Here is a 27,692-nt window from a genome sequence, read left to right as displayed (position 1 = left end):
GGTGAATACGGGGTGTGGACAGAGGGGTCTTGGTGAATACACGGTGTGGACAGAGGGGTCTTGGTGAATACGGGGTGTGGACAGAGGGGTCTGGGTGAATACGGGGTGTGGACAGAGGGGTCTTGGTGAATACACGGTGTGGACAGAGGGGTCTTGGTGAATACACGGTGTGGACAGAGGGGTCTTGGTGAATACACGGTGTGGACAGAGGGGTCTTGGTGAATACACGGTGTGGACAGAGGGGTCTTGGTGAATACGGGGTGTGGACAGAGGGGTCTTGGTGAATACACGGTGTGGACAGAGGGGTCTGGGTGAATACGGGGTGTGGACAGAGGGGTCTTGGTGAATACACGGTGTGGACAGAGGGGTCTTGGTGAATACAGGGTGTGGACAGAGGGGTCTTGGTGAATACACGGTGTGGACAGAGGGGTCTTGGTGAATACAGTGTGGACAGAGGGGTCTTGGTGAATACACGGTGTGGACAGAGGGGTCTGGGTGAATACACGGTGTGGGCAGAGGGGTCTTGGTGAATACGGGGTGTGGACAGAGGGGTCTTGGTGAATACACGGTGTGGACAGAGGGGTCTTGGTGAATACGGGGTGTGGACAGAGTGGTCTTGGTGAATACGGGGTGTGGACAGAGGGGTCTTGGTGAATACACGGTCTGGGTAGAGGGGTCTTGGTGAATACGGGGTGTGGACAGAGGGGTCTTGGTGAATACACGGTCTGGGCAGAGGGGTCTTGGTGAATACACAGTGTGGACAGAGGGGTCTTGGTGAATACACGGCGTGGACAGAGGGGTCTTGGTGAATACAGTGTGGACAGAGGGGTCTTGGTGAATACACGGTGTGGACAGAGGGGTCTGGGTGAATACACGGTGTGGACAGAGGGGTCTTGGTGAATACACGGTGTGGACAGAGGGGTCTGGGTGAATACACGGTCTGGGCAGAGGGGTCTTGGTGAATACACGGCGTGGACAGAGGGGTCTTGGTGAATACAGTGTGGACAGAGGGGTCTTGGTGAATACACGGTGTGGACAGTGGGGTCTGGGTGAATACACGGTGTGGACAGAGGGGTCTTGGTAAATACGGGGTGTGGACAGAGGGGTCTTGGTGAATACGGGGTGTGGACAGAGGGGTCTTGGTGAATACGGGGTGTGGACAGAGGGGTCTTGGTGAATACACGGTGTGGACAGAGGGGTCTTGGTGAATACACGGTCTGGGCAGAGTGGTCTTGGTGAATACGGGGTGTGGACAGAGGGGTCTTGGTGAATACGGGGTGTGGACAGAGGGGTCTTGGTGAATACACGGTGTGGACAGAGGGGTCTTGGTGAATACGGGGTGTGGACAGAGGGGTCTTGGTGAATACACGGTCTGGGCAGAGGGGTCTTGGTGAATACACAGTGTGGACAGAGGGGTCTTGGTGAATACACGGCGTGGACAGAGGCGTCTTGGTGAATACAGTGTGGACAGAGGGGTCTTGGTGAATACACGGTGTGGACAGAGGGGTCTGGGTGAATACACGGTGTGGACAGAGGGGTCTTGGTGAATACGGGGTGTGGACAGAGGGGTCTTGGTGAATACAGTGTGGACAGAGGGGTCTTGGTGAATACACGGTGTGGACAGAGGGGTCTGGGTGAATACACGGTGTGGGCAGAGGGGTCTTGGTGAATACGGGGTGTGGACAGAGGGGTCTTGGTGAATACGGGGTGTGGACAGAGGGGTCTTGGTGAATACGGGGTGTGGACAGAGGGGCCTTGGTGAATACGGGGTGTGGACAGACGGGTCTGGGTGAATACGGGGTGTGGACAGAGGGGTCTTGGTGAATACACGGTGTGGACAGAGGGGTCTTGGTGAATACCCGGTGTGGACAGAGGGGTCTTGGTGAATACACGGTGTGGACAGAGGGGTCTTGGTGAATACACGGTGTGGACAGAGGGGTCTTGGTGAATACGGGGTGTGGACAGAGGGGTCTTGGTGAATACACGGTGTGGACAGAGGGGTCTGGGTGAATACGGGGTGTGGACAGAGGGGTATTGGTGAATACACGGTGTGGACAGAGGGGTCTTGGTGAATACAGGGTGTGGACAGAGGGGTCTTGGTGAATACACGGTGTGGACAGAGGGGTCTTGGTGAATACAGTGTGGACAGAGGGGTCTTGGTGAATACACGGTGTGGACAGAGGGGTCTGGGTGAATACACGGTGTGGGCAGAGGGGTCTTGGTGAATACGGGGTGTGGACAGAGGGGTCTTGGTGAATACACGTTGTGGACAGAGGGGTCTTGGTGAATACGGGGTGTGGACAGAGGGGTCTTGGTGAATACACGGTCTGGGCAGAGGGGTCTTGGTGAATACGGGGTGCGGACAGAGGGGTCTTGGTGAATACACGGTCTGGGCAGAGGGGTCTTGGTGAATACACGGTCTGGGCAGAGGGGTCTTGGTGAATACGGGGTGTGGACAGAGGGGTCTTGGTGAATACACGGTGTGGACAGAGGGGTCTTGGTGAATACGGGGTGTGGACAGAGGGGTCTTGGTGAATACATGGTGTGGACAGAGGGGTCTTGGTGAATACACGGTGTGGACAGAGGGGTCTTGGTGAATACGGGGTGTGGACAGAGGGGTCTTGGTGAATACACGGTGTGGACAGAGGGGTCTTGGTGAATACGGGGTGTGGACAGAGGGGTCTTGGTGAATACACGGTCTGGGCAGAGGGGTCTTGGTGAATACGGGGTGTGGACAGAGGGGTCTTGGTGAATACACTGTCTGGGCAGAGGGGTCTTGGTGAATACACAGTGTGGACAGAGGGGTCTTGGTGAATACACGGCGTGGACAGAGGGGTCTTGGTGAATACAGTGTGGACAGAGGGGTCTTGGTGAATACACGGTGTGGACAGAGGGGTCTGGGTGAATACACGGTGTGGACAGAGGGGTCTTGGTGAATACGGGGTGTGGACAGAGGGGTCTTGGTGAATACAGTGTGGACAGAGGGGTCTTGGTGAATACACGGTGTGGACAGAGGGGTCTGGGTGAATACACGGTGTGGGCAGAGGGGTCTTGGTGAATACGGGGTGTGGACAGAGGGGTCTTGGTGAATACGGGGTGTGGACAGAGGGGTCTTGGTGAATACACGGTGTGGACAGAGGGGTCTTGGTGAATACGGGTTGTGGACAGAGGGGTCTGGGTGAATACGGGGTGTGGACAGAGGGGTCTTGGTGAATACACGGTGTGGACAGAGGGGTCTTGGTGAATACATGGTGTGGACAGAGGGGTCTTGGTGAATACACGGTGTGGACAGAGGGGTCTTGGTGAATACGGGGTCTGGGCAGAGGGGTCTTGGTGAATACGGGGTGTGGACAGAGGGGTCTTGGTGAATACACGGTGTGGACAGAGGGGTCTTGGTGAATACGGGGTGTGGACAGAGGGGTCTTGGTGAATACGGGGTGTGGGCAGAGGGGTCTGGGTGAATACACGGTCTGGGCAGAGGGGTCTTGGTGAATACGGGGTGTGGACAGAGGGGTCTTGGTGAATACACGGTGTGGACAAAGGGGTCTTGGTGAATACACGGTGTGGACAGAGGGGTCTTGGTGAATACACGGTGTGGACAGAGGGGTCTTGGTGAATACACGGTGTGGACAGAGGGGTCTTGGTGAATACACGGTGTGGACAGAGGGGTCTTGATGAATACGGGGTGTGGACAGAGGGGTCTTGGTGAATACACGGTGTGGACAGAGGGGTCTTGGTGAATACGGGGTGTGGACAGAGGGGTCTTGGTGAATACACGGTGTGGACAGAGGGGTCTGGGTGAATACACGGTGTGGACAGAGGGGTCTTGGTGAATACACGGTGTGGACCGAGGGGTCTGGGTGAATACACGGTCTGGGCAGAGGGGTCTTGGTGAATACACGGCGTGGACAGAGGGGTCTTGGTGAATACAGTGTGGACAGAGGGGTCTTGGTGAATACACGGTGTGGACAGAGGGGTCTGGGTGAATACACGGTGTGGACAGAGGGGTCTTGGTGAATACGGGGTGTGGACAGAGGGGTCTTGGTGAATACGGGGTGTGGACAGAGGGGTCTTGGTGAATACACGGTGTGGACAGAGGGGTCTTGGTGAATACACGGTGTGGACAGAGGGGTCTTGGTGAATACACGGCGTGGACAGAGGGGTCTTGGTGAGTACAGTGTGGACAGAGGGGTCTGGGTGAATACACGGTGTGGACAGAGGGGTCTTGGTGAATACACGGTGTGGACAGAGGGGTCTTGGTGAATACACGGTGTGGACAGAGGGGTCTGGGTGAATACACGGTGTGGACAGAGGGGTCTTGGTGAATACAGGGTGTGGACAGAGGGGTCTTGGTGAATACACGGTGTGGACAGATGGGTCTGGGTGAATACACGGTGTGGACAGAGGGGTCTTGGTGAATACGGGGTGTGGACAGAGGGGTCTTGGTGAATACACGGTGTGGACAGAGGGGTCTTGGTGAATACACGGTGTGGACAGAGGGGTCTTGGTGAATACGGGGTGTGGACAGAGGGGTCTTGGTGAATACACGGTGTGGACAGAGGGGTCTTGGTGAATACACGGTGTGGACAGAGGGGTCTTGGTGAATACGGGGTGTGGACAGAGGGGTCTGGGTGAATACGGGGTGTGGACAGAGGGGTCTTGGTGAATACACGGTGTGGACAGAGGGGTCTTGGTGAATACACGGTGTGGACAGAGGGGTCTTGGTGAATACACGGTGTGGACAGAGGGGTCTTGGTGAATACGGGGTGTGGACAGAGGGGTCTTGGTGAATACACGGTGTGGACAGAGGGGTCTTGGTGAATACGGGGTGTGGACAGAGGGGTCTTGGTGAATACACGGTGTGGACAGAGGGGTCTTGGTGATTACGGGGTGTGGACAGAGGGGTCTTGGTGAATACACGGTGTGGACAGAGGGGTCTTGGTGAATACGGGGTGTGGACAGAGGGGTCTTGGTGAATACACGGTGTGGACAGAGGGGTCTGGGTGAATACACGGTGTGGACAGAGGGGTCTTGGTGAATACACGGTGTGGACAGAGGGGTCTTGGTGAATACGGGGTGTGGACAGAGGGGTCTTGGTGAATACACAGTGTGGACAGAGGGGTCTTGGTGAATACACGGTGTGGACAGAGGGGTCTTGGTGAATACAGGGTGTGGACAGAGGGGTCTTGGTGAATACACGGTGTGGACAGAGGGGTCTTGGTGAATACACGGTGTGGACAGAGGGGTCTTGGTGAATACACGGTGTGGACAGAGGGGTCTGGGTGAATACACGGTCTGGGCAGAGGGGTCTTGGTGAATACACGGCGTGGACAGAGGGGTCTTGGTGAATACACGGTGTGGACAGAGGGGTCTTGGTGAATACAGTGTGGACAGAGGGGTCTTGGTGAATACACGGCGTGGACAGAGGGGTCTTGGTGAATACACGGCGTGGACAGAGGGGTCTTGGTGAATACGGGGTGTGGACAGAGGGGTCTTGGTGAATACACGGTGTGGACAGAGGGGTCTTGGTGAATACGGGGTGTGGACAGAGGGGTCTTGGTGAATACACGGTGTGGACAGAGGGGTCTGGGTGAATACGGGGTGTGGACAGAGGGGTCTTGGTGAATACAGTGTGGACAGAGGGGTCTTGGTGAATACAGGGTGTGGACAGAGGGGTCTTGGTGAATACACGGTGTGGACAGCGGGGTCTTGGTGAATACACGGTGTGGACAGAGGGGTCTTGGTGAATACGGGGTGTGGACAGAGGGGTCTTGGTGAATACACAGTGTGGACAGAGGGGTCTGGGTGAATACACGGTGTGGACAGAGGGGTCTTGGTGAATACGGGGTGTGGACAGAGGGGTCTTGGTGAATACACGGTGTGGACAGAGGGGTCTTGGTGAATACACGGTGTGGACAGAGGGGTCTTGGTGAATACGGGGTGTGGACAGAGGGGTCTGGGTGAATACGGGGTGTGGACAGAGGGGTCTTGGTGAATACACGGTGTGGACAGAGGGGTCTTGGTGAATACACGGTGTGGACAGAGGGGTCTTGGTGAATACACGGTGTGGACAGAGGGGTCTTGGTGAATACGGGGTGTGGACAGAGGGGTCTTGGTGAATACACGGTGTGGACAGAGGGGTCTTGGTGAATACGGGGTGTGGACAGAGGGGTCTTGGTGAATACACGGTGTGGACAGAGGGGTCTTGGTGAATACGGGGTGTGGACAGAGGGGTCTTGGTGAATACACGGTGTGGACAGAGGGGTCTTGGTGAATACGGGGTGTGGACAGAGGGTTCTTGGTGAATACACGGTGTGGACAGAGGGGTCTGGGTGAATACACGGTGTGGACAGAGGGGTCTTGGTGAATACACGGTGTGGACAGAGGGGTCTTGGTGAATACGGGGTGTGGACAGAGGGGTCTTGGTGAATACACAGTGTGGACAGAGGGGTCTTGGTGAATACACGGTGTGGACAGAGGGGTCTTGGTGAATACAGGGTGTGGACAGAGGGGTCTTGGTGAATACACGGTGTGGACAGAGGGGTCTTGGTGAATACACGGTGTGGACAGAGGGGTCTTGGTGAATACACGGTGTGGACAGAGGGGTCTGGGTGAATACACGGTCTGCGCAGAGGGGTCTTGGTGAATACACGGCGTGGACAGAGGGGTCTTGGTGAATACACGGTGTGGACAGAGGGGTCTTGGTGAATACAGTGTGGACAGAGGGGTCTTGGTGAATACACGGCGTGGACAGAGGGGTCTTGGTGAATACACGGCGTGGACAGAGGGGTCTTGGTGAATACGGGGTGTGGACAGAGGGGTCTTGGTGAATGCACGGTGTGGACAGAGGGGTCTTGGTGAATACGGGGTGTGGACAGAGGGGTCTTGGTGAATACACGGTGTGGACAGAGGGGTCTGGGTGAATACGGGGTGTGGACAGAGGGGTCTTGGTGAATACAGTGTGGACAGAGGGGTCTTGGTGAATACGGGGTGTGGACAGAGGGGTCTTGGTGAATACACGGTCTTGGCAGAGGGGTCTTGGTGAATACGGGGTGTGGACAGAGGGGTCTTGGTGAATACACGGTCTGGGCAGAGGGGTCTTGGTGAATACACAGTGTGGACAGAGGGGTCTTGGTGAATACACGGCGTGGACAGAGGGGTCTTGGTGAATACAGTGTGGACAGAGGGGTCTTGGTGAATACACGGTGTGGACAGAGGGGTCTGGGTGAATACACGGTGTGGACAGAGGGGTCTTGGTGAATACACGGTGTGGACAGAGGGGTCTGGGTGAATACACGGTCTGGGCAGAGGGGTCTTGGTGAATACACGGCGTGGACAGAGGGGTCTTGGTGAATACAGTGTGGACAGAGGGGTCTTGGTGAATACACGGTGTGGACAGAGGGGTCTGGGTGAATACACGGTGTGGACAGAGGGGTCTTGGTGAATACGGGGTGTGGACAGAGGTGTCTTGGTGAATACGGGGTGTGGACAGAGGGGTCTTGGTGAATACACGGTGTGGACAGAGGGGTCTTGGTGAATACACGGTGTGGACAGAGGGGTCTTGGTGAATACACGGTCTGGGCAGAGTGGTCTTGGTGAATACGGGGTGTGGACAGAGGGGTCTTGGTGAATACGGGGTGTGGACAGAGGGGTCTTGGTGAATACACGGTGTGGACAGAGGGGTCTTGGTGAATACGGGGTGTGGACAGAGGGGTCTTGGTGAATACACGGTCTGGGCAGAGGGGTCTTGGTGAATACGGGGTGTGGACAGAGGGGTCTTGGTGAATACACGGTCTGGGCAGAGGGGTCTTGGTGAATACACAGTGTGGACAGAGGGGTCTTGGTGAATACACGGCGTGGACAGAGGGGTCTTGGTGAATACAGTGTGGACAGAGGGGTCTTGGTGAATACACGGTGTGCACAGAGGGGTCTGGGTGAATACACGGTGTGGACAGAGGGGTCTTGGTGAATACGGGGTGTGGACAGAGGGGTCTTGGTGAATACAGTGTGGACAGCGGGGTCTTGGTGAATACACGGTGTGGACAGAGGGGTCTGGGTGAATACACGGTGTGGGCAGAGGGGTCTTGGTGAATACGGGGTGTGGACAGAGGGGTCTTGGTGAATACGGTGTGTGGACAGAGGGGTCTTGGTGAATACACGGTGTGGACAGAGGGGTCTTGGTGAATACGGGGTGTGGACAGAGGGGTCTGGGTGAATACGGGGTGTGGACAGAGGGGTCTTGGTGAATACACGGTGTGGACAGAGGGGTCTTGGTGAATACACGGTGTCGACAGAGGGGTCTTGGTGAATACACGGTGTGGACAGAGGGGTCTTGGTGAATACACGGTGTGGACAGAGGGGTCTTGGTGAATACGGGGTGTGGACAGAGGGGTCTTGGTGAATACACTGTGTGGACAGAGGGGTCTGGGTGAATACGGGGTGTGGACAGAGGGGTCTTGGTGAATACACGGTGTGGACAGAGGGGTCTTGGTGAATACAGGGTGTGGACAGAGGGGTCTTGGTGAATACACGGTGTGGACAGAGGGGTCTTGGTGAATACAGTGTGGACAGAGGGGTCTTGGTGAATACACGGTGTGGACAGAGGGGTCTGGGTGAATACACGGTGTGGGCAGAGGGGTCTTGGTGAATATGGGGTGTGGACAGAGGGGTCTGGGTGAATACACGGTCTGGGCAGAGGGGTCTTGGTGAATACAGTGTGGACAGAGGGGTCTTGGTGAATACGGGGTGTGGACAGAGGGGTCTTGGTGAATACGGGGTGTGGACAGAGGGGTCTTGGTGAATACGGGGTGTGGACAGAGGGTTCTTGGTGAATACACGGTGTGGACAGAGGGGTCTTGGTGAATACGGGGTGTGGACAGAGGGGTCTTGGTGAATACGGGGTGTGGGCAGAGGGGTCTGGGTGAATACACGGTCTGGGCAGAGGGGTCTTGGTGAATACGGGGTGTGGACAGAGGGGTCTTGGTGAATACACGGTGTGGACAGAGGGGTCTTGGTGAATACACGGTGTAGACAGAGGGGTCTTGGTGAATACGGGGTGTGGACAGAGGGGTCTTGGTGAATACACGGTGTGGACAGAGGGGTCTTGGTGAATACACGGTGTGGACAGAGGGGTCTTGGTGAATACACGGTGTGGACAGAGGGGTCTTGGTGAATACGGGGTGTGGACAGAGGGGTCTTGGTGATTACGGGGTGTGGACAGAGGGGTCTTGGTGAATACACGGTGTGGACAGAGGGGTCTTGGTGAATACGGGGTGTGGACAGAGGGGTCTTGGTGAATACGGGGTGTGGGCAGAGGGGTCTGGGTGAATACACGGTGTGGACAGAGGGGTCTTGGTGAATACACGGTGTGGACAGAGGGGTCTTGGTGAATACGGGGTGTGGACAGAGGGGTCTTGGTGAATACGGGGTGTGGGCAGAGGGGTCTTGGTGAATACGGGGTGTGGACAGAGGGGTCTTGGTGAATACACGGTGTGGACAGAGGGGTCTTGGTGAATACACGGTGTGGACAGAGGGGTCTTGGTGAATACGCGGTGTGGACAGAGGGGTCTTGGTGAATACACGGTGTGGACAGAGGGGTCTTGGTGAATACACGGTGTGGACCGAGGGGTCTTGGTGAATACGGGGTGTGGACAGAGAGGTCTTGGTGAATACGGGGTGTGGACAGAGGGGTCTTGGTGAATACGGGGTGTGGACAGAGGGGTCTTGGTGAATACGGGGTGTGGACAGAGGGGTCTTGGTGAATACACGGTGTGGACAGAGGGGTCTTGGTGAATACACGGTGTGGACAGAGGGGTCTTGGTGAATACACGGTGTGGACAGAGGGGTCTTGGTGAATACACGGTGTGGCAGAGGGGTCTTGGTGAATACGGGGTGTGGACAGAGGGGTCTTGGTGAATACGGGGTGTGGACAGAGGGGTCTGGGTGAATACACGGTGTGGACAGAGGGGTCTTGGTGAATACACGGTGTGGACAGAGGGGTCTTGGTGAATACGGGGTCTGGGCAGAGGGGTCTGGGTGAATACACGGTCTGGGCAGAGGGGTCTGGGTGAATACACGGTGTGGACAGAGGGGTCTTGGTGAATACGGGGTGTGGACAGAGGGGTCTTGGTGAATACGGGGTGTGGACAGAGGGGTCTTGGTGAATACGGGGTGTGGACAGAGGGGTCTTGGTGAATACGGGGTGTGGACAGAGGGGTCTTGGTGAATACACGGTGTGGACAGAGGGGTCTTGGTGAATACGGGGTGTGGACAGAGGGGTCTTGGTGAATACACGGTCTGAGCAGAGGGGTCTTGGTGAATACGGGGTGTGGACAGAGGGGTCTTGGTGAATACACGGTCTGGGCAGAGGGGTCTTGGTGAATACACAGTGTGGACAGAGGGGTCTTGGTGAATACACGGCGTGGACAGAGGGGTCTTGGTGAATACAGTGTGGACAGAGGGGTCTTGGTGAATACACGGTGTGCACAGAGGGGTCTGGGTGAATACACGGTGTGGACAGAGGGGTCTTGGTGAATACGGGGTGTGGACAGAGGGGTCTTGGTGAATACAGTGTGGACAGAGGGGTCTTGGTGAATACACGGTGTGGACAGAGGGGTCTGGGTGAATACACGGTGTGGGCAGAGGGGTCTTGGTGAATACGGGGTGTGGACAGAGGGGTCTTGGTGAATACGGTGTGTGGACAGAGGGGTCTTGGTGAATACACGGTGTGGACAGAGGGGTCTTGGTGAATACGGGGTGTGGACAGAGGGGTCTGGGTGAATACGGGGTGTGGACAGAGGGGTCTTGGTGAATACACGGTGTGGACAGAGGGGTCTTGGTGAATACACGGTGTGGACAGAGGGGTCTTGGTGAATACACGGTGTGGACAGAGGGGTCTTGGTGAATACGGGGTGTGGACAGAGGGGTCTTGGTGAATACACGGTGTGGACAGAGGGGTCTGGGTGAATACGGGGTGTGGACAGAGGGGTCTTGGTGAATACAGTGTGGACAGAGGGGTCTTGGTGAATACAGGGTGTGGACAGAGGGGTCTTGGTGAATACACGGTGTGGACAGATGGGTCTGGGTGAATACACGGTGTGGACAGAGGGGTCTTGGTGAATACGGGGTGTGGACAGAGGGGTCTTGGTGAATACACGGTGTGGACAGAGGGGTCTTGGTGAATACACGGTGTGGACAGAGGGGTCTTGGTGAATACGGGGTGTGGACAGAGGGGTCTTGGTGAATACACGGTGTGGACAGAGGGGTCTTGGTGAATACACGGTGTGGACAGAGGGGTCTTGGTGAATACGGGGTGTGGACAGAGGGGTCTGGGTGAATACGGGGTGTGGACAGAGGGGTCTTGGTGAATACACGGTGTGGACAGAGGGGTCTTGGTGAATACACGGTGTGGACAGAGGGGTCTTGGTGAATACACGGTGTGGACAGAGGGGTCTTGGTGAATACGGGGTGTGGACAGAGGGGTCTTGGTGAATACACGGTGTGGACAGAGGGGTCTTGGTGTATACGGGGTGTGGACAGAGGGGTCTTGGTGAATACACGGTGTGGACAGAGGGGTCTTGGTGAATACGGGGTGTGGACAGAGGGGTCTTGGTGAATACACGGTGTGGACAGAGGGGTCTTGGTGAATACGGGGTGTGGACAGAGGGGTCTTGGTGAATACACGGTGTGGACAGAGGGGTCTGGGTGAATACACGGTGTGGACAGAGGGGTCTTGGTGAATACACGGTGTGGACAGAGGGGTCTTGGTGAATACGGGGTGTGGACAGAGGGGTCTTGGTGAATACACAGTGTGGACAGAGGGGTCTTGGTGAATACACGGTGTGGACAGAGGGGTCTTGGTGAATACAGGGTGTGGACAGAGGGGTCTTGGTGAATACACGGTGTGGACAGAGGGGTCTTGGTGAATACACGGTGTGGACAGAGGGTTCTTGGTGAATACACGGTGTGGACAGAGGGGTCTGGGTGAATACACGGTCTGCGCAGAGGGGTCTTGGTGAATACACGGCGTGGACAGAGGGGTCTTGGTGAATACACGGTGTGGACAGAGGGGTCTTGGTGAATACAGTGTGGACAGAGGGGTCTTGGTGAATACACGGCGTGGACAGAGGGGTCTTGGTGAATACACGGCGTGGACAGAGGGGTCTTGGTGAATACGGGGTGTGGACAGAGGGGTCTTGGTGAATACACGGTGTGGACAGAGGGGTCTTGGTGAATACGGGGTGTGGACAGAGGGGTCTTGGTGAATACACGGTGTGGACAGAGGGGTCTGGGTGAATACGGGGTGTGGACAGAGGGGTCTTGGTGAATACAGTGTGGACAGAGGGGTCTTGGTGAATACGGGGTGTGGACAGAGGGGTCTTGGTGAATACACGGTCTTGGCAGAGGGGTCTTGGTGAATACGGGGTGTGGACAGAGGGGTCTTGGTGAATACACGGTCTGGGCAGAGGGGTCTTGGTGAATACACAGTGTGGACAGAGGGGTCTTGGTGAATACACGGCGTGGACAGAGGGGTCTTGGTGAATACAGTGTGGACAGAGGGGTCTTGGTGAATACACGGTGTGGACAGAGGGGTCTGGGTGAATACACGGTGTGGACAGAGGGGTCTTGGTGAATACACGGTGTGGACAGAGGGGTCTGGGTGAATACACGGTCTGGGCAGAGGGGTCTTGGTGAATACACGGCGTGGACAGAGGGGTCTTGGTGAATACAGTGTGGACAGAGGGGTCTTGGTGAATACACGGTGTGGACAGAGGGGTCTGGGTGAATACACGGTGTGGACAGAGGGGTCTTGGTGAATACGGGGTGTGGACAGAGGTGTCTTGGTGAATACGGGGTGTGGACAGAGGGGTCTTGGTGAATACACGGTGTGGACAGAGGGGTCTTGGTGAATACACGGTGTGGACAGAGGGGTCTTGGTGAATACACGGTCTGGGCAGAGTGGTCTTGGTGAATACGGGGTGTGGACAGAGGGGTCTTGGTGAATACGGGGTGTGGACAGAGGGGTCTTGGTGAATACACGGTGTGGACAGAGGGGTCTTGGTGAATACGGGGTGTGGACAGAGGGGTCTTGGTGAATACACGGTCTGGGCAGAGGGGTCTTGGTGAATACGGGGTGTGGACAGAGGGGTCTTGGTGAATACACGGTCTGGGCAGAGGGGTCTTGGTGAATACACAGTGTGGACAGAGGGGTCTTGGTGAATACACGGCGTGGACAGAGGGGTCTTGGTGAATACAGTGTGGACAGAGGGGTCTTGGTGAATACACGGTGTGCACAGAGGGGTCTGGGTGAATACACGGTGTGGACAGAGGGGTCTTGGTGAATACGGGGTGTGGACAGAGGGGTCTTGGTGAATACAGTGTGGACAGAGGGGTCTTGGTGAATACACGGTGTGGACAGAGGGGTCTGGGTGAATACACGGTGTGGGCAGAGGGGTCTTGGTGAATACGGGGTGTGGACAGAGGGGTCTTGGTGAATACGGTGTGTGGACAGAGGGGTCTTGGTGAATACACGGTGTGGACAGAGGGGTCTTGGTGAATACGGGGTGTGGACAGAGGGGTCTGGGTGAATACGGGGTGTGGACAGAGGGGTCTTGGTGAATACACGGTGTGGACAGAGGGGTCTTGGTGAATACACGGTGTCGACAGAGGGGTCTTGGTGAATACACGGTGTGGACAGAGGGGTCTTGGTGAATACACGGTGTGGACAGAGGGGTCTTGGTGAATACGGGGTGTGGACAGAGGGGTCTTGGTGAATACACTGTGTGGACAGAGGGGTCTGGGTGAATACGGGGTGTGGACAGAGGGGTCTTGGTGAATACACGGTGTGGACAGAGGGGTCTTGGTGAATACAGGGTGTGGACAGAGGGGTCTTGGTGAATACACGGTGTGGACAGAGGGGTCTTGGTGAATACAGTGTGGACAGAGGGGTCTTGGTGAATACACGGTGTGGACAGAGGGGTCTGGGTGAATACACGGTGTGGGCAGAGGGGTCTTGGTGAATATGGGGTGTGGACAGAGGGGTCTGGGTGAATACACGGTCTGGGCAGAGGGGTCTTGGTGAATACAGTGTGGACAGAGGGGTCTTGGAGAATACGGGGTGTGGACAGAGGGGTCTTGGTGAATACGGGGTGTGGACAGAGGGGTCTTGGTGAATACGGGGTGTGGACAGAGGGTTCTTGGTGAATACACGGTGTGGACAGAGGGGTCTTGGTGAATACGGGGTGTGGACAGAGGGGTCTTGGTGAATACGGGGTGTGGGCAGAGGGGTCTGGGTGAATACACGGTCTGGGCAGAGGGGTCTTGGTGAATACGGGGTGTGGACAGAGGGGTCTTGGTGAATACACGGTGTGGACAGAGGGGTCTTGGTGAATACACGGTGTAGACAGAGGGGTCTTGGTGAATACGGGGTGTGGACAGAGGGGTCTTGGTGAATACACGGTGTGGACAGAGGGGTCTTGGTGAATACACGGTGTGGACAGAGGGGTCTTGGTGAATACACGGTGTGGACAGAGGGGTCTTGGTGAATACGGGGTGTGGACAGAGGGGTCTTGGTGAATACGGGGTGTGGACAGAGGGGTCTTGGTGAATACACGGTGTGGACAGAGGGGTCTTGGTGAATACGGGGTGTGGACAGAGGGGTCTTGGTGAATACGGGGTGTGGGCAGAGGGGTCTGGGTGAATACACGGTGTGGACAGAGGGGTCTTGGTGAATACACGGTGTGGACAGAGGGGTCTTGGTGAATACGGGGTGTGGACAGAGGGGTCTTGGTGAATACGGGGTGTGGGCAGAGGGGTCTTGGTGAATACGGGGTGTGGACAGAGGGGTCTTGGTGAATACACGGTGTGGACAGAGGGGTCTTGGTGAATACACGGTGTGGACAGAGGGGTCTTGGTGAATACGCGGTGTGGACAGAGGGGTCTTGGTGAATACACGGTGTGGACAGAGGGGTCTTGGTGAATACACGGTGTGGACAGAGGGGTCTTGGTGAATACACGGTGTGGACAGAGGGGTCTTGGTGAATACACGGTGTGGACAGAGGGGTCTTGGTGAATACGGGGTGTGGACAGAGAGGTCTTGGTGAATACGGGGTGTGGACAGAGGGGTCTTGGTGAATACGGGGTGTGGACAGAGGGGTCTTGGTGAATACGGGGTGTGGACAGAGGGGTCTTGGTGAATACACGGTGTGGACAGAGGGGTCTTGGTGAATACACGGTGTGGACAGAGGGGTCTTGGTGAATACACGGTGTGGACAGAGGGGTCTTGGTGAATACACGGTGTGGACAGAGGGGTCTTGGTGAATACGGGGTGTGGACAGAGGGGTCTTGGTGAATACGGGGTGTGGACAGAGGGGTCTGGGTGAATACACGGTGTGGACAGAGGGGTCTTGGTGAATACACGGTGTGGACAGAGGGGTCTTGGTGAATACGGGGTCTGGGCAGAGGGGTCTGGGTGAATACACGGTCTGGGCAGAGGGGTCTGGGTGAATACACGGTGTGGACAGAGGGGTCTTGGTGAATACGGGGTGTGGACAGAGGGGTCTTGGTGAATACGGGGTGTGGACAGAGGGGTCTTGGTGAATACGGGGTGTGGACAGAGGGGTCTTGGTGAATACGGGGTGTGGACAGAGGGGTCTTGGTGAATACACGGTGTGGACAGAGGGGTCTTGGTGAATACGGGGTGTGGACAGAGGGGTCTTGGTGAATACACGGTCTGAGCAGAGGGGTCTTGGTGAATACGGGGTGTGGACAGAGGGGTCTTGGTGAATACACGGTCTGGGCAGAGGGGTCTTGGTGAATACACAGTGTGGACAGAGGGGTCTTGGTGAATACACGGCGTGGACAGAGGGGTCTTGGTGAATACAGTGTGGACAGAGGGGTCTTGGTGAATACACGGTGTGCACAGAGGGGTCTGGGTGAATACACGGTGTGGACAGAGGGGTCTTGGTGAATACGGGGTGTGGACAGAGGGGTCTTGGTGAATACAGTGTGGACAGAGGGGTCTTGGTGAATACACGGTGTGGACAGTGGGGTCTTGGTGAATACGGGGTGTGGACAGAGGGGTCTTGGTGAATACGGTGTGTGGACAGAGGGGTCTTGGTGAATACACGGTGTGGACAGAGGGGTCTTGGTGAATACGGGGTGTGGACAGAGGGGTCTGGGTGAATACGGGGTGTGGACAGAGGGGTCTTGGTGAATACACGGTGTGGACAGAGGGGTCTTGGTGAATACACGGTGTGGACAGAGGGGTCTTGGTGAATACACGGTGTGGACAGAGGGGTCTTGGTGAATACACGGTGTGGACAGAGGGGTCTTGGTTAATACGGGGTGTGGACAGAGGGGTCTTGGTGAATACACTGTGTGGACAGAGGGGTCTGGGTGAATACGGGGTGTGGACAGAGGGGTCTTGGTGAATACACGGTGTGGACAGAGGGGTCTTGGTGAATACAGGGTGTGGACAGAGGGGTCTTGGTGAATACACGGTGTGGACAGAGGGGTCTTGGTGAATACAATGTGGACAGAGGGGTCTTGGTGAATACACGGTGTGGACAGAGGGGTCTGGGTGAATACACGGTGTGGGCAGAGGGGTCTTGGTGAATACGGGGTGTGGACAGAGGGGTCTGGGTGAATACACGGTCTGGGCAGAGGGGTCTTGGTGAATACAGTGTGGACAGAGGGGTCTTGGTGAATACGGGGTGTGGACAGAGGGGTCTTGGTGAATACGGGGTGTGGACAGAGGGGTCTTGGTGAATACGGGGTGTGGACAGAGGGTTCTTGGTGAATACACGGTGTGGACAGAGGGGTCTTGGTGAATACGGGGTGTGGACAGAGGGGTCTTGGTGAATACGGGGTGTGGGCAGAGGGGTCTGGGTGAATACACGGTCTGGGCAGAGGGGTCTTGGTGAATACGGGGTGTGGACAGAGGGGTCTTGGTGAATACACGGTGTGGACAGAGGGGTCTTGGTGAATACACGGTGTAGACAGAGGGGTCTTGGTGAATACGGGGTGTGGACAGAGGGGTCTTGGTGAATACACGGTGTGGACAGAGGGGTCTTGGTGAATACACGGTGTGGACAGAGGGGTCTTGGTGAATACACGGTGTGGACAGAGGGGTCTTGGTGAATACGGGGTGTGGACAGAGGGGTCTTGGTGAATACGGGGTGTGGACAGAGGGGTCTTGGTGAATACGGGGTGTGGGCAGAGGGGTCTGGGTGAATACACGGTGTGGACAGAGGGGTCTTGGTGAATACACGGTGTGGACAGAGGGGTCTTGGTGAATACGGGGTGTGGACAGAGGGGTCTTGGTGAATACGGGGTGTGGACAGAGGGGTCTTGGTGAATACGGGGTGTGGACAGAGAGGTCTTGGTGAATACACGGTGTGGACAGAGGGGTCTTGGTGAATACACGGTGTGGACAGAGGGGTCTTGGTGAATACGCGGTGTGGACAGAGGGGTCTTGGTGAATACACGGTGTGGACAGAGGGGTCTTGGTGAATACACGGTGTGGACAGAGGGGTCTTGGTGAATACACGGTGTGGACAGAGGGGTCTTGGTGAATACGGGGTGTGGACAGAGAGGTCTTGGTGAATACGGGGTGTGGACAGAGGGGTCTTGGTGAATACGGGGTGTGGACAGAGGGGTCTTGGTGAATACACGGTGTGGACAGAGGGGTCTTGGTGAATACACGGTGTGGACAGAGGGGTCTTGGTGAATACACGGTGTGGACAGAGGGGTCTTGGTGAATACACGGTGTGGACAGAGGGGTCTTGGTGAATACGGGGTGTGGACAGAGGGGTCTTGGTGAATACACGGTGTGGACAGAGGGGTCTTGGTGAATACGGGGTCTGGGCAGAGGGGTCTGGGTGAATACACGGTCTGGGCAGAGGGGTCTGGGTGAATACACGGTGTGGACAGAGGGGTCTTGGTGAATACGGGGTGTGGACAGAGGGTTCTTGGTGAATACGGGGTGTGGACAGAGGGGTCTTGGTGAATACGGGGTGTGGACAGAGGGGTCTTGGTGAATACGGGGTGTGGACAGAGGGGTCTTGGTGAATACGGGGTGTGGACAGAGGGGTCTTGGTGAATACGGGGTGTGGACAGAGGGGTCTTGGTGAATACACGGTGTTGTCAGAGGGGTCTGGGTGAATACACGGTGTGGACAGAGGGGTCTTGGTGAATACACGGTGTGGACAGAGGGGTCTTGGTGAATACACGGTGTGGACAGAGGGGTCTTGGTGAATACGGGGTGTGGACAGAGGGGTCTTGGTGAATACGGGGTGTGGACAGAGGGGTCTTGGTGAATACGGGGTGTGGACAGAGGGGTCTTGGTGAATACACGGTGTGGACAGAGGGGTCTTGGTGAATACACTGTGTGGACAGAGGGGTCTTGGTGAATACACGGTGTGGACAGAGGGGTCTTGGTGAATACACGGTGTGGACAGAGGGGTCTTGGTGAATACACGGTGTGGACAGAGGGGTCTTGGTGAATACACGGTGTGGACAGAGGGGTCTTGGTGAATACACGGTGTGGACAGAGGGGTCTTGGTGAATACACGGTGTGGACAGAGGGGTCTTGGTGAATACGGGGTGTGGAAAGAGGGGTCTTGGTGAATACACGGTGTGGACAGAGGGGTCTTGGTGAATACACGGTGTGGACAGAGGGGTCTGGGTGAATACACGGTGTGGACAGAGGGGTCTTGGTGAATACACGGTGTGGACAGAGGGGTCTTGGTGAATACACGGTGTGGTCAGAGGGGTCTGGGTGAATACACGGTGTGGACAGAGGGGTCTTGGTGAATACACGGTGTGGACAGAGGGGTCTTGGTGAATACGGGGTGTGGACAGAGGGGTCTTGGTGAATACGGGGTGTGGGCAGAGGGGTCTTGGTGAATACACGGTGTGGACAGAGGGGTCTTGGTGAATACACGGTGTGGACAGAGGGGTCTTGGTGAATACGGGGTGTGGACAGAGGGGTCTTGGTGAATACACGGTGTGGACAGAGGGGTCTTGGTGAATACACGGTCTGGGCAGAGGGGTCTTGGTGAATACACGGTCTGGGCAGAGGGGTCTTGGTGAATACACGGTGTGGACAGAGGGGTCTTGGTGAATACACGGTGTGGACAGAGGGGTCTTGGTGAATACGGGGTGTGGACAGAGGGGTCTTGGTGAATACGGGGTGTGGACAGAGTGGTCTTGGTGAATACGGGGTGTGGGCAGAGGGGTCTTGGTGAATACGGGGTGTGGACAGAGGGGTCTTGGTGAATACGGGGTGTGGACAGAGGGGTCTTGGTGAATACACGGTGTGGACAGAGGGGTCTTGGTGAATACGGGGTGTGGACAGAGGGGTCTTGGTGAATACACGGTCTGGGCAGAGGGGTCTTGGTGAATACACGGTCTGGGCAGAGGGGTCTTGGTGAATACACGGTGTGGACAGAGGGGTCTTGGTGAATACACGGTGTGGACAGAGGGGTCTTGGTGAATACACGGTGTGGACAGAGGGGTCTTGGTGAATACACGGTGTGGACAGAGGGGTCTTGGTGAATACACGGTGTGGACAGAGGGGTCTTGGTGAATACGCGGTGTGGACAGAGGGGTCTTGGTGAATACACGGTGTGGACAGAGGGGTCTTGGTGAATACACGGTGTGGACAGAGGGGTCTTGGTGAATACACGGTGTGGACAGAGGGGTCTTGGTGAATACACGGTGTGGACAGAGGGGTCTTGGTGAATACGGGGTGTGGACAGAGAGGTCTTGATGAATACGGGGTGTGGACAGAGGGGTCTTGGTGAATACGGGGTGTGGACAGAGGGGTCTTGGTGAATACGGGGTGTGGACAGAGGGGTCTTGGTGAATACACGGTGTGGACAGAGGGGTCTTGGTGAATACACGGTGTGGACAGAGGGGTCTTGGTGAATACACGGTGTGGACAGAGGGGTCTTGGTGAATACACGGTGTGGACAGAGGGGTCTTGGTGAATACACGGTGTGGACAGAGGGGTCTTGGTGAATACGGGGTGTGGACAGAGGGGTCTTGGTGAATACGGGGTGTGGACAGAGGGGTCTGGGTGAATACACGGTGTGGACAGAGGGGTCTTGGTGAATACACGGTGTGGACAGAGGGGTCTTGGTGAATACGGGGTCTGGGCAGAGGGGTCTGGGTGAATACACGGTCTGGGCAGAGGGGTCTGGGTGAATACACGGTGTGGACAGAGGGGTCTTGGTGAATACGGGGTGTGGACAGAGGGGTCTTGGTGAATACGGGGTGTGGACAGAGGGGTCTTGGTGAATACGGGGTGTGGACAGAGGGGTCTTGGTGAATACGGGGTGTGGACAGAGGGGTCTTGGTGCATACACGGTGTTGTCAGAGGGGTCTGGGTGAATACACGGTGTGGACAGAGGGGTCTTGGTGAATACACGGTGTGGACAGAGGGGTCTTGGTGAATACACGGTGTGGACAGAGGGGTCTTGGTGAATACGGGGTGTGGGCAGAGGGGTCTTGGTGAATACACGGTGTGGACAGAGGGGTCTTGGTGAATACACGGTGTGGACAGAGGGGTCTTGGTGAATACGGGGTGTGGACAGAGGGGTCTTGGTGAATACACGGTGTGGACAGAGGGGTCTTGGTGAATACATGGTCTGGGCAGAGGGGTCTTGGTGAATACACGGTCTGGGCAGAGGGGTCTTGGTGAATACACGGTGTGGACAGAGGGGTCTTGGTGAATACGGGGTGTGGACAGAGGGGTCTTGGTGAATACGGGGTGTGGACAGAGGGGTCTTGGTGAATACGGGGTGTGGACAGAGGGGTCTTGGTGAATACGGGGTGTGGACAGAGTGGTCTTGGTGAATACGGGGTGTGGACAGAGGGGTCTTGGTGAATACGGGGTGTGGACAGAGGGGTCTTGGTGAATACGGGGTGTGGACAGAGGGGTCTTGGTGAATACGGGGTGTGGACAGAGGAGTCTTGGTGAATACGGGGTGTGGACAGAGGGGTCTTGGTGAATACGGGGTGTGGACAGAGGGGTCTTGGTGAATACACGGTGTGGACAGAGGGGTCTTGGTGAATACGGGGTGTGGACAGAGGGGTCTTGGTGAATACACGGTCTGGGCAGAGGGGTCTTGGTGAATACACGGTCTGGGCAGAGGGGTCTTGGTGAATACACGGTGTGGACAGAGGGGTCTTGGTGAATACACGGTGTGGACAGAGGGGTCTTGGTGAATACACGGTGTGGACAGAGGGGTCTTGGTGAATACACGGTGTGGACAGAGGGGTCTTGGTGAATACACGGTGTGGACAGAGGGGTCTTGGTGAATACACGGTGTGGACAGAGGGGTCTTGGTGAATACACGGTGTGGACAGAGGGGTCTTGGTGAATACGGGGTGTGGACAGAGGGGTCTGGGTGAATACACGGTGTGGACAGAGGGGTCTTGGTGAATACGGGGTGTGGACAGAGGGGTCTTGGTGAATACACGGTGTGGACAGAGGGGTCTTGGTGAATACAGTGTGGACAGAGGGGTCTTGGTGAATACACGGCGTGGACAGAGGGGTCTTGGTGAATACACGGCGTGGACAGAGGGGTCTTGGTGAATACGGGGTGTGGACAGAGGGGTCTTGGTGAATACACGGTGTGGACAGAGGGGTCTTGGTGAATACGGGGTGTGGACAGAGGGGTCTTGGTGAATACACGGTGTGGACAGAGGGCTCTGGGTGAATACGGGGTGTGGACAGAGGGGTCTTGGTGAATACAGTGTGGACAGAGGGGTCTTGGTGAATACGGGGTGTGGACAGAGGGGTCTTGGTGAATACACGGTCTGGGCAGAGGGGTCTTGGTGAATACGGGGTGTGGACAGAGGGGTCTTGGTGAATACACGGTCTGGGCAGAGGGGTCTTGGTGAATACACAGTGTGGACAGAGGGGTCTTGGTGAATACACGGCGTGGACAGAGGGGTCTTGGTGAATACAGTGTGGACAGAGGGGTCTTGGTGAATACACGGTGTGGACAGAGGGGTCTGGGTGAATACACGGTGTGGACAGAGGGGTCTTGGTGAATACACGGTGTGGACAGAGGGGTCTGGGTGAATACACGGTCTGGGCAGAGGGGTCTTGGTGAATACACGGCGTGGACAGAGGGGTCTTGGTGAATACAGTGTGGACAGAGGGGTCTTGGTGAATACACGGTGTGGACAGAGGGGTCTGGGTGAATACACGGTGTGGACAGAGGGGTCTTGGTGAATACGGGGTGTGGACAGAGGGGTCTTGGTGAATACGGGGTGTGGACAGAGGGGTCTTGGTGAATACACGGTGTGGACAGAGGGGTCTTGGTGAATACACGGTGTGGACAGAGGGGTCTTGGTGAATACACGGTCTGGGCAGAGTGGTCTTGGTGAATACGGGGTGTGGACAGAGGGGTCTTGGTGAATACGGGGTGTGGACAGAGGGGTCTTGGTGAATACACGGTGTGGACAGAGGGGTCTTGGTGAATACGGGGTTTGGACAGAGGGGTCTTGGTGAATACACGGTCTGGGCAGAGGGGTCTTGGTGAATACGGGGTGTGGACAGAGGGGTCTTGGTGAATACACGGTCTGGGCAGAGGGGTCTGGGTGAATACAGGGTGTGGACAGAGGGGTCTTGGTGAATACACGGTGTGGACAGAGGGGTCTTGGTGAATACAGTGTGGACAGAGGGGTCTTGGTGAATACACGGTGTGGACAGAGGGGTCTGGGTGAATACACGGTGTGGGCAGAGGGGTCTTGGTGAATACGGGGTGTGGACAGAGGGGTCTGGGTGAATACACGGTCTGGGCAGAGGGGTCTTGGTGAATACTGTGTGGACAGAGGGGTCTTGGTGAATACGGGGTGTGGACAGAGGGGTCTTGGTGAATACGGGGTGTGGACAGAGGGGTCTTGGTGAATACGGGGTGTGGACAGAGGGTTCTTGGTGAATACACGGTGTGGACAGAGGGGTCTTGGTGAATACGGGGTGTGGACAGAGGGGTCTTGGTGAATACGGGGTGTGGGCAGAGGGGTCTGGGTGAATACACGGTCTGGGCAGAGGGGTCTTGGTGAATACGGGGTGTGGACAGAGGGGTCTTGGTGAATACACGGTGTGGACAGAGGGGTCTTGGTGAATACACGGTGTAGACAGAGGGGTCTTGGTGAATACGGGGTGTGGACAGAGGGGTCTTGGTGAATACACGGTGTGGACAGAGGGGTCTTGGTGAATACACGGTGTGGACAGAGGGGTCTTGGTGAATACACGGTGTGGACAGAGGGGTCTTGGTGAATACACGGTGTGGACAGAGGGGTCTTGGTGAATACGGGGTGTGGACAGAGGGGTCTTGGTGAATACGGGGTGTGGACAGAGGGGTCTTGGTGAATACGGGGTGTGGACAGAGGGGTCTTGGTGAATACACGGTGTGGACAGAGGGGTCTTGGTGAATACACGGTGTGGACAGAGGGGTCTTGGTGAATACGCGGTGTGGACAGAGGGGTCTTGGTGAATACACGGTGTGGACAGAGGGGTCTTGGTGAATACACGGTGTGGACAGAGGGGTCTTGGTGAATACACGGTGTGGACAGAGGGGTCTTGGTGAATACACGGTGTGGACAGAGGGGTCTTGGTGAATACGGGGTGTGGACAGAGAGGTCTTGGTGAATACGGGGTGTGGACAGAGGGGTCTTGGTGAATACACGGTGTGGACAGAGGGGTCTTGGTGAATACATGGTCTGGGCAGAGGGGTCTTGGTGAATACACGGTCTGGGCAGAGGGGTCTTGGTGAATACACGGTGTGGACAGAGGGGTCTTGGTGAATACACGGTGTGGACAGAGGGGTCTTGGTGAATACGGGGTGTGGACAGAGGGGTCTTGGTGAATACGGGGTGTGGACAGAGTGGTCTTGGTGAATACGGGGTGTGGGCAGAGGGGTCTTGGTGAATACGGGGTGTGGACAGAGGGGTCTTGGTGAATACGGGGTGTGGACAGAGGGGTCTTGGTGAATACACGGTGTGGACAGAGGGGTCTTGGTGAATACACGGTCTGGGCAGAGGGGTCTTGGTGAATACACGGTGTGGACAGAGGGGTCTTTGTGAATACACGGTGTGGACAGAGGGGTCTTGGTGAATACACGGTGTGGACAGAGGGGTCTTGGTGAATACACGGTCTGGGCAGAGGGGTCTTGGTGAATACACGGTGTGGACAGAGGGGTCTTGGTGAATACACGGTGTGGACAGAGGGGTCTTGGTGAATACACGGTGTGGACAGAGGGGTCTTGGTGAATACACGGTGTGGACAGAGGGGTCTTGGTGAATACACGGTGTGGACAGAGGGGTCTTGGTGAATACGGGGTGTGGACAGAGGGGTCTTGGTGAATACGGGGTGTGGACAGAGGGGTCTGGGTGAATACACGGTGTGGACAGAGGGGTCTGGGTGAATACACGGTGTGGACAGAGGGGTCTTGGTGAATACGGGGTCTGGGCAGAGGGGTCTGGGTGAATACACGGTCTGGGCAGAGGGGTCTGGGTGAATACACGGTGTGGACACAGGGGTCTTGGTGAATACGGGGTGTGGACAGAGGGGTCTTGGTGAATACGGGGTGTGGACAGAGGGGTCTTGGTGAATACGGGGTGTGGACAGAGGGGTCTTGGTGAATACGGGGTGTGGACAAAGGGGTCTTGGTGCATACACGGTGTTGTCAGAGGGGTCTGGGTGAATACACGGTGTGGACAGAGGGGTCTTGGTGAATACACGGTGTGGACAGAGGGGTCTTGGTGAATACACGGTGTGGACAGAGGGGTCTTGGTGAATACGGGGTGTGGGCAGAGGGGTCTTGGTGAATACACGGTGTGGACAGAGGGGTCTTGGTGAATACACGGTGTGGACAGAGGGGTCTTGGTGAATACGGGGTGTGGACAGAGGGGTCTTGGTGAATACACGGTGTGGACAGAGGGGTCTTGGTGAATACATGGTCTGGGCAGAGGGGTCTTGGTGAATACACGGTCTGGGCAGAGGGGTCTTGGTGAATACACGGTGTGGACAGAGGGGTCTTGGTGAATACACGGTGTGGACAGAGGGGTCTTGGTGAATACGGGGTGTGGACAGAGGGGTCTTGGTGAATACGGGGTGTGGACAGAGGGGTCTTGGTGAATACGGGGTGTGGACAGAGTGGTCTTGGTGAATACGGGGTGTGGACAGAGGGGTCTTGGTGAATACGGGGTGTGGACAGAGGGGTCTTGGTGAATACGGGGTGTGGACAGAGGGGTCTTGGTGAATACGGGGTGTGGACAGAGGGGTCTTGGTGAATACGGGGTGTGGACAGAGGGGTCTTGGTGAATACGGGGTGTGGACAGAGGGGTCTTGGTGAATACACGGTGTGGACAGAGGGGTCTTGGTGAATACGGGGTGTGGACAGAGGGGTCTTGGTGAATACACGGTCTGGGCAGAGGGGTCTTGGTGAATACACGGTCTGGGCAGAGGGGTCTTGGTGAATACACGGTGTGGACAGAGGGGTCTTGGTGAATACACGGTGTGGACAGAGGGGTCTTGGTGAATACACGGTGTGGACAGAGGGGTCTTGGTGAATACACGGTGTGGACAGAGGGGTCTTGGTGAATACACGGTGTGGACAGAGGGGTCTTGGTGAATACGGGGTGTGGACAGAGGGGTCTTGGTGAATACGGGGTGTGGACAGAGGGGTCTGGGTGAATACACGGTGTGGACAGAGGGGTCTTGGTGAATACGGGGTGTGGACAGAGGGGTCTTGGTGAATACACGGTGTGGACAGAGGGGTCTTGGTGAATACAGTGTGGACAGAGGGGTCTTGGTGAATACACGGCGTGGACAGAGGGGTCTTGGTGAATACACGGCGTGGACAGAGGGGTCTTGGTGAATACGGGGTGTGGACAGAGGGGTCTTGGTGAATACACGGTGTGGACAGAGGGGTCTTGGTGAATACGGGGTGTGGACAGAGGGGTCTTGGTGAATACACGGTGTGGACAGAGGGCTCTGGGTGAATACGGGGTGTGGACAGAGGGGTCTTGGTGAATACAGTGTGGACAGAGGGGTCTTGGTGAATACGGGGTGTGGACAGAGGGGTCTTGGTGAATACACGGTCTGGGCAGAGGGGTCTTGGTGAATACGGGGTGTGGACAGAGGGGTCTTGGTGAATACACGGTCTGGGCACAGGGGTCTTGGTGAATACACAGTGTGGACAGAGGGGTCTTGGTGAATACACGGCGTGGACAGAGGGGTCTTGGTGAATACAGTGTGGACAGAGGGGTCTTGGTGAATACACGGTGTGGACAGAGGGGTCTGGGTGAATACACGGTGTGGACAGAGGGGTCTTGGTGAATACACGGTGTGGACAGAGGGGTCTGGGTGAATACACGGTCTGGGCAGAGGGGTCTTGGTGAATACACGGCGTGGACAGAGGGGTCTTGGTGAATACAGTGTGGACAGAGGGGTCTTGGTGAATACACGGTGTGGACAGAGGGGTCTGGGTGAATACACGGTGTGGACAGAGGGGTCTTGGTGAATACGGGGTGTGGACAGAGGGGTCTTGGTGAATACGGGGTGTGGACAGAGGGGTCTTGGTGAATACACGGTGTGGACAGAGGGGTCTTGGTGAATACACGGTGTGGACAGAGGGGTCTTGGTGAATACACGGTCTGGGCAGAGTGGTCTTGGTGAATACGGGGTGTGGACAGAGGGGTCTTGGTGAATACGGGGTGTGGACAGAGGGGTCTTGGTGAATACACGGTGTGGACAGAGGGGTCTTGGTGAATACGGGGTTTGGACAGAGGGGTCTTGGTGAATACACGGTCTGGGCAGAGGGGTCTTGGTGAATACGGGGTGTGGACAGAGGGGTCTTGGTGAATACACGGTCTGGGCAGAGGGGTCTTGGTGAATACACAGTGTGGACAGAGGGGTCTTGGTGAATACACGGCGTGGACAGAGGGGTCTTGGTGAATACAGTGTGGACAGAGGGGTCTTGGTGAATACACGGTGTGCACAGAGGGGTCTGGGTGAATACACGGTGTGGACAGAGGGGTCTTGGTGAATACGGGGTGTGGACAGAGGGGTCTTGGTGAATACAGTGTGGACAGAGGGGTCTTGGTGAATACACGGTGTGGACAGAGGGGTCTGGGTGAATACACGGTGTGGGCAGAGGGGTCTTGGTGAATACGGGGTGTGGACAGAGGGGTCTTGGTGAATACGGTGTGTGGACAGAGGGGTCTTGGTGAATACACGGTGTGGACAGAGGGGTCTTGGTGAATACGGGGTGTGGACAGAGGGGTCTGGGTGAATACGGGGTGTGGACAGAGGGGTCTTGGTGAATACACGGTGTGGACAGAGGGGTCTTGGTGAATACACGGTGTCGACAGAGGGGTCTTGGTGAATACACGGTGTGGACAGAGGGGTCTTGGTGAATACACGGTGTGGACAGAGGGGTCTTGGTGAATACGGGGTGTGGACAGAGGGGTCTTGGTGAATACACTGTGTGGACAGAGGGGTCTGGGTGAATACGGGGTGTGGACAGAGGGGTCTTGGTGAATACACGGTGTGGACAGAGGGGTCTTGGTGAATACAGGGTGTGGACAGAGGGGTCTTGGTGAATACACGGTGTGGACAGAGGGGTCTTGGTGAATACAGTGTGGACAGAGGGGTCTTGGTGAATACACGG

The sequence above is a fragment of the Carcharodon carcharias genome, chromosome 24 (assembly GCF_017639515.1).
Source record: "Carcharodon carcharias isolate sCarCar2 chromosome 24, sCarCar2.pri, whole genome shotgun sequence".
Lineage (NCBI taxonomy): Eukaryota > Metazoa > Chordata > Chondrichthyes > Lamniformes > Lamnidae > Carcharodon > Carcharodon carcharias.
Note: the sequence above shows the minus strand (reverse complement) of the source record.